Source organism: Numida meleagris, chromosome 4 (genome assembly GCF_002078875.1).
Source record: "Numida meleagris isolate 19003 breed g44 Domestic line chromosome 4, NumMel1.0, whole genome shotgun sequence".
Taxonomy (NCBI): domain Eukaryota; kingdom Metazoa; phylum Chordata; class Aves; order Galliformes; family Numididae; genus Numida; species Numida meleagris.
In genome coordinates this window covers 18,971,428-18,984,959 of record NC_034412.1, presented here as the reverse complement: position 1 = coordinate 18,984,959, position 13,532 = coordinate 18,971,428, and the positions used below count along the sequence as shown (strand labels likewise).

General features: G+C 36.1%; 1 long non-coding RNA gene across 3 annotated transcripts in view; it reads right to left on the bottom strand.

The window, feature by feature from the left end:
- Positions 1-9,678, bottom strand: part of LOC110399035 — a 92,857-nt gene extending 83,179 nt beyond the window's left edge. Inside the window, exons 1-4 of one of the 3 annotated variants that reach the window (XR_002438842.1) lie at positions 9,613-9,678; positions 8,559-8,688; positions 5,471-5,552; positions 2,278-5,235 (exon numbers count right to left, since the gene is read on the bottom strand). This is a non-coding gene — a long non-coding RNA (uncharacterized LOC110399035). Of the gene's footprint in view, positions 1-2,277; positions 5,236-5,470; positions 5,553-8,558; positions 8,689-9,570 lie in introns of those variants that run through there. The other 2 variants (XR_002438843.1, XR_002438844.1) reach the window with 2 other exon arrangements.

Genomic DNA, 13,532 nt, shown 5'->3' with positions numbered 1-13,532 from the left:
AATACATGAGATGCTGACACAAACATACTCTCTATATTTCAGGTACAAAATATACTTTGAGATTCTTATTTGGCGACACATGAAGCACAGCTGCTTGAATACAGCAGGTTTAAAGGAATAGCACATTCTCTCAGATTTGAATGAGTACTGCTAGATTTTAGTTGCAGAACAGAATATAGAAAAACACACAGCGAGCATAGACAAACACACATTTTCCAAAAGCATGACTTGTCTTCTGTCAAATATAACACAAACATAACCAACAGAGGAAAAGTGCACAGTGCAGTAATTTTTCAGCTGTAATACAATTGAAACTTCGGTTTTATATGTGCATTTCTCCCAGAACTTAACTGTGACTGTCATCAGTCAAAAACAGTATCATATTCTCTTTGACCTTAAACCTTAAGCCTTAATTTACACCTGTTTCTAGAAACATACAAGTGCTTCGGTCTATAATGCAGCTTTCCTTAGCAGATATGCATAAAAGAACATGCAGTACTTCTCATTATTTAATCTGCTGTTAATCAGGAGATCACAGGCAAATACTTGGCAATGTGATTCCAAATATGTGATTCCTTGATCATATGGAATTACTAGATTAATTAGTAGTTACATGCACCCAGTAAACAGTATTTCTGCTAAGGATTAAATTAGGTCACATAGTGTGGACTCTATCAGAAGGGTTGGTGCCACACCCTCAGTGTCACAGGATTTTAATCAATTAGCATCTACTTCATTGCATATGCATAGCTCATCTGAGCATTTGTCTGTTGAAGTTTCAGAACTGAATACTGAGGTCAGGTCAGTGAAACAACCACTGATGAAAGGGGATATTTCAGGAGAAACTCAGTTACACACTTAATCAGTAAAGATCCACAGAAGACCCCTCTAGAGTTAGTGGTCTGCAAAAACTTTAAAAAGCACATTGCTTCCTGACGGATTCTTGACCGCAGAAAAACACCTCAAAATGAAATATCAATTAACATAATTAAATTAAATTTATCAAGTTTTTATATCACTTTAAATTCAAAGAAGTACATGCCCTTTAAACTTTGCTTATTTATTTTAGAACACAAAAAGTTAGAAAGCAATAGTGAAGGGTTTTTTTTTTAAAAAAAAAAAAAAGGTTGCTATCACATAAAAAAGGAAACACAAGGAAGTAGTTCTCCCAGGAGACATGTCGATTTGTTGATGAAACTGAAGGTATATACTTTAAGGAATGTCTTTCTCTTGAAGATATATAAATATATTCACATGTAGGCACCATCATTTGTGAAAAAGATTGATAACACACCAGGCATAAATACAAGTAAATTCATGTTGTTAAGCTTCCCTCTTCAGTCTCAGAGAAGAGGTAATCAAAATAAAGATACCTTGTACAAAGCAGGAAAAGGATTTCCAGAGATTTCCCCATACTAGGAAACACACTGCAGACAAAGCATTTCTCAAATAATCACAAGTCAAAGCTGTCATGAGTACATTTTAGAGGTTGTACGTACATTCTAATACTGCTGTATGATTTCCTTGCATTTTGGTTGACAACCCCTAGCAGATGAACTGACAACATTTAAGAAGGGTATGAGAAGAAAACATAGAAGTCTGATGAAGTTGGAGGAAGCAGTAGTTTCAGTGCTCACACCAGAATTTTATGAATGACAGCATATTTTGATAGAGTGAATTGCAGGAATAATTAATAACGCTGCGTAGCTAATAATTAATCTCCTTTAGATTTGGCTTGGTATTACTCAAATAAAAAGATGACTTTGGGGACTGAAAATATGGGTTGTGAAAGCGTGGTAAAGACATAATTTAGGGAACTGTTTCAGGATTTTCATCCTCTGAAGTGAACTGTTCTGCCAATTCACCGAATAGCATTTTATTTCCTTATAAAGATACAGACAGCACTAGCTTGAATAGCCTTTTGCTTATAACATCTTTTCTCTCACCTCAATTCAATGCTTTAGAAAAGATATAGCATAATTCTCTCCTTGTCTTCTTGGCCTTTAGTCTTTTTCCAGATTTTCCAAAGTCACCGGCAAAATTCCCATTGAGCAGAACAGTGGGAATCAAACTTTAATTCCCCATTATTAAGGCTGTCACATTTAACACTATCTTCCTTGTCTTTCTTCATCTGCCACTAATTATTTGGGGCAACAAATGTTCTTTTTATTAAAAAAAAAAAAACCCGCTGCTTTCCCTCTTTCTGACGCAAATAATGAAATAAACTACGTGTAAGCCCCAGAAACATCTTGCATAAATATATCACTATTATATAAAAGTAAAACTGGATTTATTTATTACAAATTTTGACACTGTTTCACTGTCCTACAAGAATATTAATCTTCAACAAACTAAAAGTAAGGTAATAATCCTGGAGGAATCATCCCATTATAAGATAATGGCTGGATTTTCAGTTAATGGACCAAGCTGAAGACAAGGGCAGTTAACACTATAACAAACTACAGTAATATAATCAATTTCAAGGGGATTATTGCTATCATAAACTGTATTAAATGGTTTATAAAAGCAATGGCTTGGGCAATTTTTTTTCTTTTTTTTTTTTCCTAAGTTACATGAAGTAGAGTGAATGAGTGACTGCTTTGTTCAATAGGTTGTTTCCAACCAATTTTCTAACCATTTAGGACACAGGGAATGCTTCAGTAGTTGTGTAATGAATATTTTAAATGCACCAGAAGTTGTTCTTTGTCCAATGGGTGGGGGAAAAGCCATTAACTCTTATGTGATCAGATTTCAATGAAGCTGGTCTGTAACGCTATGTAGAAAAAAAAGCACCAAATTCAGATTGCACTCAGTTTCACAGCAAGAGCCCATCACCTGACCATTTAAAAATCTCAGTCTACCATCTGATTACATTACAAGGTCAAAGGAGAAAGAAAAATATAAAGAGACCTGCTCATCACTCAGTTTTACAAGTAAACTAGATTACTAACTGCCAAGAGAAAAGTCAGGCTGTGTTCACTTCTGCTCTTTTGACTACACAATGGAAATAGAGTTTACCTCATTTACTTCTAGGCATTATGCACATTTTCTTCAAGTGATAACTTTTTACTTAAAAGAATTAATCTGAGATGGAAATCATTTATTCATAACATATTTCCAGCTGGCTTAATAATAATTCTCCCAACTTCAGTGACCAATCAGAAATTCTCAACTCCCATTCTATCCAAGCATAAGAATAACCAAGCTAACGTTAACAAAATACCGGTGAAAAGAAGGGAAGAGATATGAGGGTAATAAGAGGTATTGTGAGGGAGAAATAACGGAAAAATCATACAAGGAGGGAAAGACATAGTGCACTGAGCCTTTACTATGTACCAACTAATGCCTGAGCTACTCAGATAACATTACATTACATACCATGGACACAATGTTAGTTTATTACCACATTATACCACAAATGCAATTAGCAGCAGAGCACTAGCTTCAGACTCCTAGATTAGGAAAAATAGTATAGAATTTTTCAGTAATTTCACAGTAGTAACAAAATGCCACCATTTTTTCTTTAATCTCTACCCTTCGTCAAGATGAGAAACACTGAGGGAACTACCAGACTGTGCAACATTATCCTAATGGCCTTCATAACATACATATCTTCCCTCCAGAAAATGACCTGAGTTTACCACAGGTCTGCCCCTCTTCATTCCTCTACTCCATAATGTAGGATCTCTGTTTAGAGTATTGTGGTTTAAATATGTACCTTTAATAGTACCAATTAGGCATCACAATTTAGGCTAGTATAGAATTAAATCAGTTTCCAATATATAAATCAGAGACAGCATTTGAGAAACCAAAATACTTGTTCATTAAGAGGGAATTAATAGCAGAATGGAATGATAAGGCCTGAAGTTACTTAGATAACTACTTGTACATAAAAAAAGCCCTGAAAAACTAAAGGTTCTTTGTCTGTGGACACTGTAAATTGAATGCAGTTAATCATGTTCTTTTGTGTTATCTGTGACTCAAATATTTCCTTAGAGTATCTATTTGAATAGCTGCATCAGAGAACAGAAGAAAATGTCACGCTGTTCCAAAAGGGCAATCATCATAGTGGGATACATAAACATGAGCATTGACTGCCAGATGCATGGTGTCTTTTTGCTCTCTGCAGCACTGATAAGACCTAAGATAGAATATTGTCTACCAAGGGAGATGCAACTCAATAGCATCGCAGTGCAAAAGATGGCAGCACAAGTTGTCACTGGTTCAGATAATAACCAATAAAGAAGTGACCAATAAAGAAGAAACAATAGGATTATTCAATTGATGAACAGGAAGGACTGAGGGAGAAAAATCTTCAAATACAAATATCTCCCACAGAAAAAAGAAAATAGTTCTCCAAGTTCATACTCAAAAGGCCCTAAAGTGATAAGCTTAATGGAAACTCCGGAAGCCTAGGACCCTAAGTTTTACTCTGATCTGTCACATGACCTCAGACATGCTTGAGGTTGTTTAATCCATCAGCTTCAAAATATCCCCCAAATTTGGGTATAGGATTTTTTTTTTTAAAGTCTTAATATACAAAAAAAGAAAACACCCTCTACTGGTAACTAATTCTTGTTTCAAGTAACAGTCATCTTATAACGTTAACAATTATGAGCATTCAGGTATCTAATCCACTGGCTTTCTCTACACCTAGTTTACTTGACATAAGCCTATTAACAAAGCAGCAGCAATATGTGAATTTTTTGATTTGATATACTTTCAGGAAAGAAACATCTTTTCCTTTTTTTCCACATACCAAATAAAGATATGTGGATGGAGGAACACATGCACTGAATTCTAACTTCTCATATTAAGTAATATATCAGTAAGAGGAACAAAATATTTGTAATTTTACATTGCATGAGAAGTACTTGCTTTCTTAATCAGATAACAGTTTCTCACCTTTGTAGTGAAGTTAGAAATATTGAAATTAGACCATTAATTTAATAATCAGGAAAACAGTTCACTACATTTGCAATAGAGGTTAAACATCATTAGTTGTACAGCTTTACAATCCATTTATTGCCTTCCTCACACACTCATTACATTGATTCTTTTCTGTGCCAGTGTTATTTCATTTCAAAATTCTTCAGTGTAGGACTCTTTCTTCCTGTTCCTGAAGCAGCTATTCCAAATCCTTACACAATCTAGCACATTAGTCCTCTGATGTCCATTTCAGACTTCCTACTACATCTGACTTCTGTCCTTTTGTGCTGCTTCAAGCCTTATACCCTAAAAGTCATATAAAAACTCACGCTCTTGTATATCTAAAGCATAAGCAATAATTTAGAAAATATTTAACTAATCTATTCTAATTTCTTTATCATCTTAAGTGACTGTCTCCAGTTGATTCAAAACAGACATCACGTGTTCCATGATGCCACTCTTCATTCTAGTCTAAGCAGAACAAGAGACAAGCATTCCTCTTTGCCAGGATATTAGAAGGATAAGGAATGGCATACATCACCTTCACTCTTCCTCTAAAACAGGAAAGTCCCAATGATACCATGCTCTTCCACATTCTGTGCACTCAGCCATGTACTGGCATGCTGAAAAATGAAATAGAGGGAAATACTGCTCACATTTTCAGTGGTATTCACTACTGACAAAAATTCTAGTACATATCATATCCACCAGCAGCCCTAGCATTTGGCTTTAGTAGTAATTAGCTTCCATCTCCCAAAGAAACATCAATGTGAAAGATTTTTCCCAGAAATAGAGGCCATATTCCTCTTTCTCACAAGTTCTATTTTTTTATATTCCGTTTTTCTTATTTTTACTGCATTCTTTTGTATAAGTTTGCTCTGTCCAAAGGGCTATTCGCTATTTCTTGAACTGGAATTGTCATTAGTATGCTGGTTACTTAATCTTTTTAATCATAAAAATGGATTTAACCCCAGTCACAGCAGTACTCCTTTGGAACACCTCTTCACTGACTGCGATCCTTTTCAATTATGGACTGTGAATAGGCACATCAAATTTCCTCTTTTCTTTTTTTTTTTGGTACAAGATAGATCATTCACAGTTAAAAAGCTCCTTTGACTTTACCAGTATTGATTAGGGGAGATCTGGACTGTTTCCATGCTGCCTTACACCTTGTATATCTAACTGGCTCAAAGGCTGCGCATCTATATTTCACTGCAATCTGATTACAACAGACAACTGACTTTTGATTATCACTACTATGATTTCAAGGCAACAAGCAGTGAGGAGCATATGGCACCACTGCTACAAGACTAGGATTTTTGAGCCTTCTAAGGAATGAGCTGACCTCTGACTTGCAATTGGTAATTTTCTGACTTTTAGAATCTCAGCAGTGTAAGCTGCATAAAAACTGTCAGTTAGCTAACAACGTGTACATATGCAGCATAATGTCTTTCAATAATGCTGTCTGCCAGGAGTCACCATCTGTACTACTTCTGCTGAGAACAGTCAAACTAATACACAAAGTTACACACTAAGATAACATGGGAAAAACAGAAAATATTTCTCACCAGAAATATCAGGGTGAAAGAAGGCTTCACCTTGATTTTCAAGGTGCACAATGATTCAGATTTTTATATTGGTTCAATTAAATTCCAAGGCAGATAAAGCAAGGAGAGCGAAAATATTGGAGCAAGGCTCTTTGGAATGTAAAGCTTTTCAAACGTGTGACATCCAGTTATGCCTTCCTATGACATGTTCTGAAGGAGTGAAAAGCAAAACTACCCCATCCATCATCATTTAGAAACCTGAGGCATTTAGATGGAGGGGCAGGCATGCGGATATCCAAACTTTGTTTTGACTAATGCAGGTGCAGCTGCTTAGCTGGTATAAACTGATAGGGTATTGATAAAACATAATTATTACATAGGTCACTCTGAAAGTAATGCCTCCCATTTATTTCCATGGAAACTACACAGAGATACAAGGAGTACAGTAACACTATTTGATAAAGCAAATTATCAGCTACAAAACACTATTTTTCATTAGCTAATCTGCACGGATGAGCTAATAGAAATGCTTTTCATTTTGATGTGTGACAGCTGTGTATGTCATCCAGAATGTGGCTTGTCCTTCATGTCACTGTCACCAGTGCTGAAACGCACCACCCACAGCCTCACTGGGCTCACATCTACTGTTTGGTCTCCAGAAACATTCAGCAGGCATCAGTGAATGTCAATGGGTGCAATTTTTTCCCACATGGAGGAATTCAGTAACACACTTTCGCTTCACACACACTTCTATGTCAGGTGCCAATTTGCCAGATTGCCCCTCTTCTGCCATCTGTTGCACAGCAACAACATATAATGGAATATTGGTGGGAAGGTTCACCCTCTACTGCCATACCACCAACATCTGCCCTGATGTCATAGGACAACATAATTAAGTGGGAGGCTTCACTTTTGGATCAGCCCTCATACATCTATCACAGCTCTCTTTCTGCTGAAGTTCTCAGTATTCTGTAAATGTTGTAAGAACATGAGCCAACAGAAACAATACTGTGAAGTTTCTAGACATGAAGAAAAAAATCCTTTCATTACTGAGTATCTTTATTGCCACTGTAAAGAACCATACATGGCCATCTGATGGAGAAGAGACAAATGCAGGAGTTCTCAGCCAACTTTTTTTTTTTTTTTTTTTAAACTGGCATGCATGACTGCCAAGATATAGGAACGCACAGGATCTTGTACTCTGCACCTCTGTTACTTTGTAAGAAGTACTTTTCTGAAGAACGTTAGCACTATACCTGAGAAAAAACGTTCTCCCTGCCTATGTAGTAACGTGCACTGTTTCTTTGTTACTGTCTGAGATAAAGGACAGTTGGGAGAGGATAAAAACCACATAGAGCTAGTTCTGAAGGTACTAGATTTACCTTAGAACTTTTCCATAATTTGTGTTTTCTTTACAATAAATAGTTATGCCAGAATAATGTTATTATGCCTCCTTGTTCCCTTTCCCATTTTATACATACACAAGTAACATGTACTAAAGAAACATACACTGCAGAAGAATTTAGATTTTAAGGTTTAAAGGAGAAAGTTTAATAATCTGTTTTGATAACAGGTTGCCCAGGGAACTGGTGGAGTCACCATCCATGGAGGTGTTTAAAGAAAGGGTAGATGAAGCGCTTAGAGAAATGGGTTAGTGGGCAATATTGAACGTAGGCAGACAACTGGACTAGATGATCTTAGAGGTCTTTTCCAACCTTAATGATTCTATGATTTTATTACAAGCTACAGAGTTATTTAGCATTTCTGAACAATGCAAATGCCTCATCCTTAGGGCTTCTAGACCAAATGACATTAGTGACAGAAATTTCATTTTGAATTCACTGTACTCAGTGAGTTCATTCATTACTCACTGTAGAAAACGATATCTAGTCCTCTGCTGCACAGAAAGCTGAGAAGATGCTTAAATAAATTATTACACCTTTCCATTGTCATGAGGCTTATTGAGAATTCAGGTGAACTCTGGACAGATAGTTTTAAAATCTGCATAGAAGAAGGCATGCAACACCATGCAAGTATACCCAAGCTAGCCAGCCTATTACTTGATAGAAACAATCTACTCACAGCTAAGTAGCAAAGGTAGAACACAATGCTGACACAGCTGCTTCTTCCAGTTCCTCAATTAGCAAGATATAACGTGCACCTAGGATCTCCACTGAGCCAGGAGCCTACTGTCAAACACTCATTTGCCATTCTAAATGCCAGGATGAAAAACATGATCACAAGGAGAAGAACATTCACCATTTTATAGATTCAGAAAGGAAGCGTTAAGCCTTTAACAATTCAATCATTTGTTTGTAATAAAGATTCCATCAGTCCTGTGAGTTACAGCATAAATTACTGTTGTGTGTAGAAAATGAAAGAGAGCTACAATCAGAGCTTGTTAGAAAGCTTTTGACTGAAAAGTGATTTGCATTTCAGCATTTTATACAAGTGTTTAGCTTTTAAAACAAGTGTCACCAAAGAGAGGACAGGCTACAAGCCAGCTGTTATCAGATAGAGAACCAAGAGCTCATAGGAGCACAGAAGTGCTACCAGGGCAATGCCTGAGGATGACTTAGCAAACACAACTATAACAAGTTAATGATGTCTACAAATTACATATAAAAATTAAGTTCTCTTCTTGTAAAGGGCTATCTAGGAAGCAAAGCTCTGAGGACTATGAAGCTCATCAGACTTCAAATTTCTTACTTTGCTTCTAATCCTTTAAGGATCCTCTTACAGATTTCAAGCATTTCTAAAGCACTCACTCTTCGTTCCTGAGGCTTGGCACAACAAATGACATCTGATACCATAAATAAGTTGAATTACCCAGTTTACATTTTAAATATCTAGACAGGCTTAGATAACAGTAGCACTCCACTTCTACACCAATAATATTTATATGCTGAAAAGTATGCAGTTCTTCATGCAGTTAACTACTCTATAATTACAGAGTCCATACACACCACTTAAAAGTCTCCCAGGGCAATATTATAAAACAATGTACTGGAAAGGAACATTAGATCAAACTGCAACAAACCAATGTAATCAGCAAACTGGTAACCAAAATTCTCAAAGGCCACACTGCACTTACTATTATCCTCAAACAGATAACCATTTATTCTTAAAAATCCACCTTGCCTAGAGCCTATGACCATCCTTCAGCTGCCAGAAGGTTCTCCATTCTTTCCTGAAACCAGATCAGAGTAGTTCTTTCCAGTGATTTTTCTGTAAGGAAAGTTTGACTCACCTGTTCCTGATTCTTCATGCCTACAGCTGGGCCAATTTTCTACCACTCTCCAATTGTAACTTGGGTTAACATGTTTATTTCTGGAAAAAAGTAACAAGTACATACAAAACTTAGAAAAATTAGGGCAAAGTTATAGTAAGAATTACAGTTTATAGATCTATTTGTAGCTGTTCTTTATTCATCAGTCTCCTTATAAGCCAGAGAAAAGACTGGTCCTGTAGTTGTACTTGTGATTTCTCTGCATCAATTTCTACATTTCACAAAATTTCAGGGACTGAAGACTTCAAGCTTGAAGTCCTGCATTTATCAAAACAGTTTTGCCAGCAGGAAACAAATTGACAACTGCTGTTTGGAAAAAGTCAGATTCAGTAGTAATTTAGTGCAGACAGATTTTCACAACCTCTGACCATTTGCATAATTCAATAATTCAGTCTTTACCACCATTAGAGTTTGTGTCAATTTTATTTATTTTATTTGCATTCTATTCCTCAGCAGAGCAAGTAACTCATTTCTTTAGTAGTGTTCAGTGGGAAACTTTCAGAATACTGAACTTCTTTCTAACTTCACAGAATTCATGAGAGGTACACTAAGTTAAAGTATATCTAAATTCTGATTTCTTTACTACATAAAGAAGACTTAGCGGCCTTATGTGAAGCTTACCCTATGTACCAGCATATGCCTTTTATTACCTAGCTGTTAGCAATATATGCTAATATTATATTTGCACTTGAAAAAGTGAAGTTAATCACAGATGGAGCAATACTTTGAAATACTGTTTTTATTCATATATATTTTATCACTGAAGAGAAGTGGGCTTCTGAGACCTTCAGCAAAGATGGGATTACAGTGTTCTGAGATAACTTTAAAATGTTAGGAGGTTTAAGTAAGCATTTAAACTGTCAGAGACTTTTCCAAACATTCAGGCTTACAGATTCAGAATGGAACTGATTTACAAGAATTAAATTTTGCTTGAAAAAGGCAGGATTAAGAAAAGTGAAGCATGCCAGAGAACTTCAGAGGGAACTCAGAGAGGATTCAAGGGGATAACGAAGGAGAGTGCAGAGGAGCAGTTTGTATTTTGTTTAATTCAATAATCTACTTCATCCCTCCACATGATTGCTTACTTTAGGCAAACTGCAATCAAATCAGGTCTCTATCAACCAGTTGCTAGGCTATAAATGTTACGATGAACCTCTCCTACAATCACTTCAACACTTCCCAGCCCTCCCAAAGAACCACAGCTGGCAGACACCACAAGCTATGGTTTGTCTTGTTCCCTGTCTTATTTGCACAGGTTCTCCCATCTCTAATTCCTATACTGATTCCAGGATTTGAAATTACTCTTTGTGGAAGTACTTTTTAAAGAGTTTTAAATTCTCAATAGTACCACAAATTCAGAGATGAAATGAAATGAACTGGTATGTATCCACATTAGAAAAGGTTAGTTTCCTACTATTTTTCAAGGAACAGGATTCTTAAAGGTGGGGATAGTATAAAGATATTATCAACTCTTAGATCTTTACTTCAGGAAAAAAAAAAAGAAAAGAAAAGGTTAAACACAGGCAAGACCAACGAAAAAGGGACATGACTCATAAAAAACAGCCAACTCATAGAATCCTCTTCTATTTGTCACCTCCTGTGGCATCTCTGTAAGTTTTAAACCAGCAATTGCATTTAAGATAAATCAGTAATTGCATAAATGTAAACGGTTTATGGTCCGGTTTGGCTCAGTTCCATGACTAAATGGAGCAGAAGGACCCATGGACCCATGCCCTAGGAGAGAGGGAAGGGGAAAAAAGGGGAAAGAGTGGGGAGATGGGCCTAAAAACAAAATAGAAGCAATGAGCTAAGGGAGAAAACTGTACAATCTATACAATACACTGAATAAAACAATTTATAAGCCAAGACATCTTGGAGAAAGCAAAAGGTAGCTGATCTGATTTCCCTACCCCATGAAAATTTTATTTTTCCTTTCATTAGGCTTTTGCCCAGGACCAGCCTACCCAGCAGGGCAACAGCTTTCTTGTCATGGGACTCCTTCTTCTCATGGTTCTGGGTCCTCTTGGGTGACTGTGGTGGGTCTGCCAACTGCAGCTCAAGTTTGATGATCCTAGTGTTATTTACCATCCGTATCTGCCTAATTGGCACGTGCTGTTCAGTTGCTGTTCAAACATTCTAATTAGCACTCACTATAGCCTCAGAAAAGAGAGAGCAAGTGTCTACTGTGGCTTGTTTAGATATCTCATGTTTCATATACGGGATTTATCCTCAGAAAAACTTGTGATGCCTGACCTTGATAAGTCTGGAAAATTTTGTCTGGGCACGCTGCCAGATATTTTGTTCAATATCTACATTTTTCTCCCTCTTGGCTGCCTTCTTGTATTTTTTTTTTCCCTTCTGGCTTCTTGGCCTTTTTTTTTTCATACCTAATTCAAGTGTCATTATATTTATGCAGAGGCATTGAAACAACAGATCTTTCCAGCCATGCCTTTTAAGTGTTGATCCTAGTAATATAGGAAAAACAGGAAGAAAATTTCTACAAACATAGGAAAAAAAATCTAAAAACTTTCCTAGAGAAGCAGAGAAGACATTTCAAAAGCATCTAAATAATTTAGAAACTTAAAGTTCATTGACTTTTGATCGAGTAGTTATTGTACAGTTGTAGACTAATTGACTATGATGATAATATTTTACACCTACAGTTAAAGAAGTACATGTGGCTACATATTTTCTGTATCACCACCTTTGACTCTTAGTGTATATTTTTTTTCAGTACATTAAACAAAAACTTTTACATGGTATAAAAAGATATAAATGCTTTTTCTGATCCTTTGCTATTGTCCCTTGAGAAATAGGATAGTTTAGTGAGAAGATCAAGTGTATTTGTTACAGCTACAAATGTTTTCTTCTGCAACACGTAAATACATTCTTAATATCCAAACATATCATAGAATCATAGGATGATTGGAAAGGACCTTAAAAACAATCTGGTTCCAGCCCCACTGCCATGGGCAGGGATACTTCCCACTTGATCTAGCCTGGCTTTGAGCATTTCCAAGAAAGGGGTATCCATACCCTCTCTAGGCAATATATTCCAGTGCCTCACCACCCTCACAGACACATTTATTTTCTCTTTCCCAATCTCACTGCCAACCTGATATTTCTATTTTAATAAAAATAAAAAATCTGCTGAAAAAGATCAGAATGTTTATTTTGTTGTTCTCCATGTTTCAATTCACAGATAGAAAGAATTAGCTTGATTCAAAGCTCAAGTCATAGACAGATCCCTCAGTTCTATCCTTTAGATGGGATTTTAAAGATTATTAATAACAACTTGTCACTGTTCTAAATTTTCTTCCTTCTTGTATCTCAAACAGTGTTATAAATTTTTAGTTTATAACTATGGTAGCTGCACAGGAAGTATGGTGGCAGAAATAGCTCCTGTGATGTCATCATTAGGAGCTGTTTTCCTTAAAAACAGCTGATGAGAAGAACTACTTCCATTTTTGGAAACTGCTATAGAGCCTGTATGTTGAATTTCAGCACAAGTGCAATACAAAATATTTTTGTTTATATTGTAGCCAAAATTAAATTAAAATTAAGTTTATTAATGAGGTCTGAGGGATGTGTATTTCTGTTGTGAAACTTGTTAGGTTTTGTGTCTTTTCCCCCTACACTTCCTCAATCACTTTCTGTGAAACATAAGAACTTCTTTATTTCTATTCTGTATAATCTTCTTTTAGTAGAGACTTCAGTATAAGTATTCAAAAAGAGATTTATTCAGCTTTGCTTCTCAGAAAAACAGA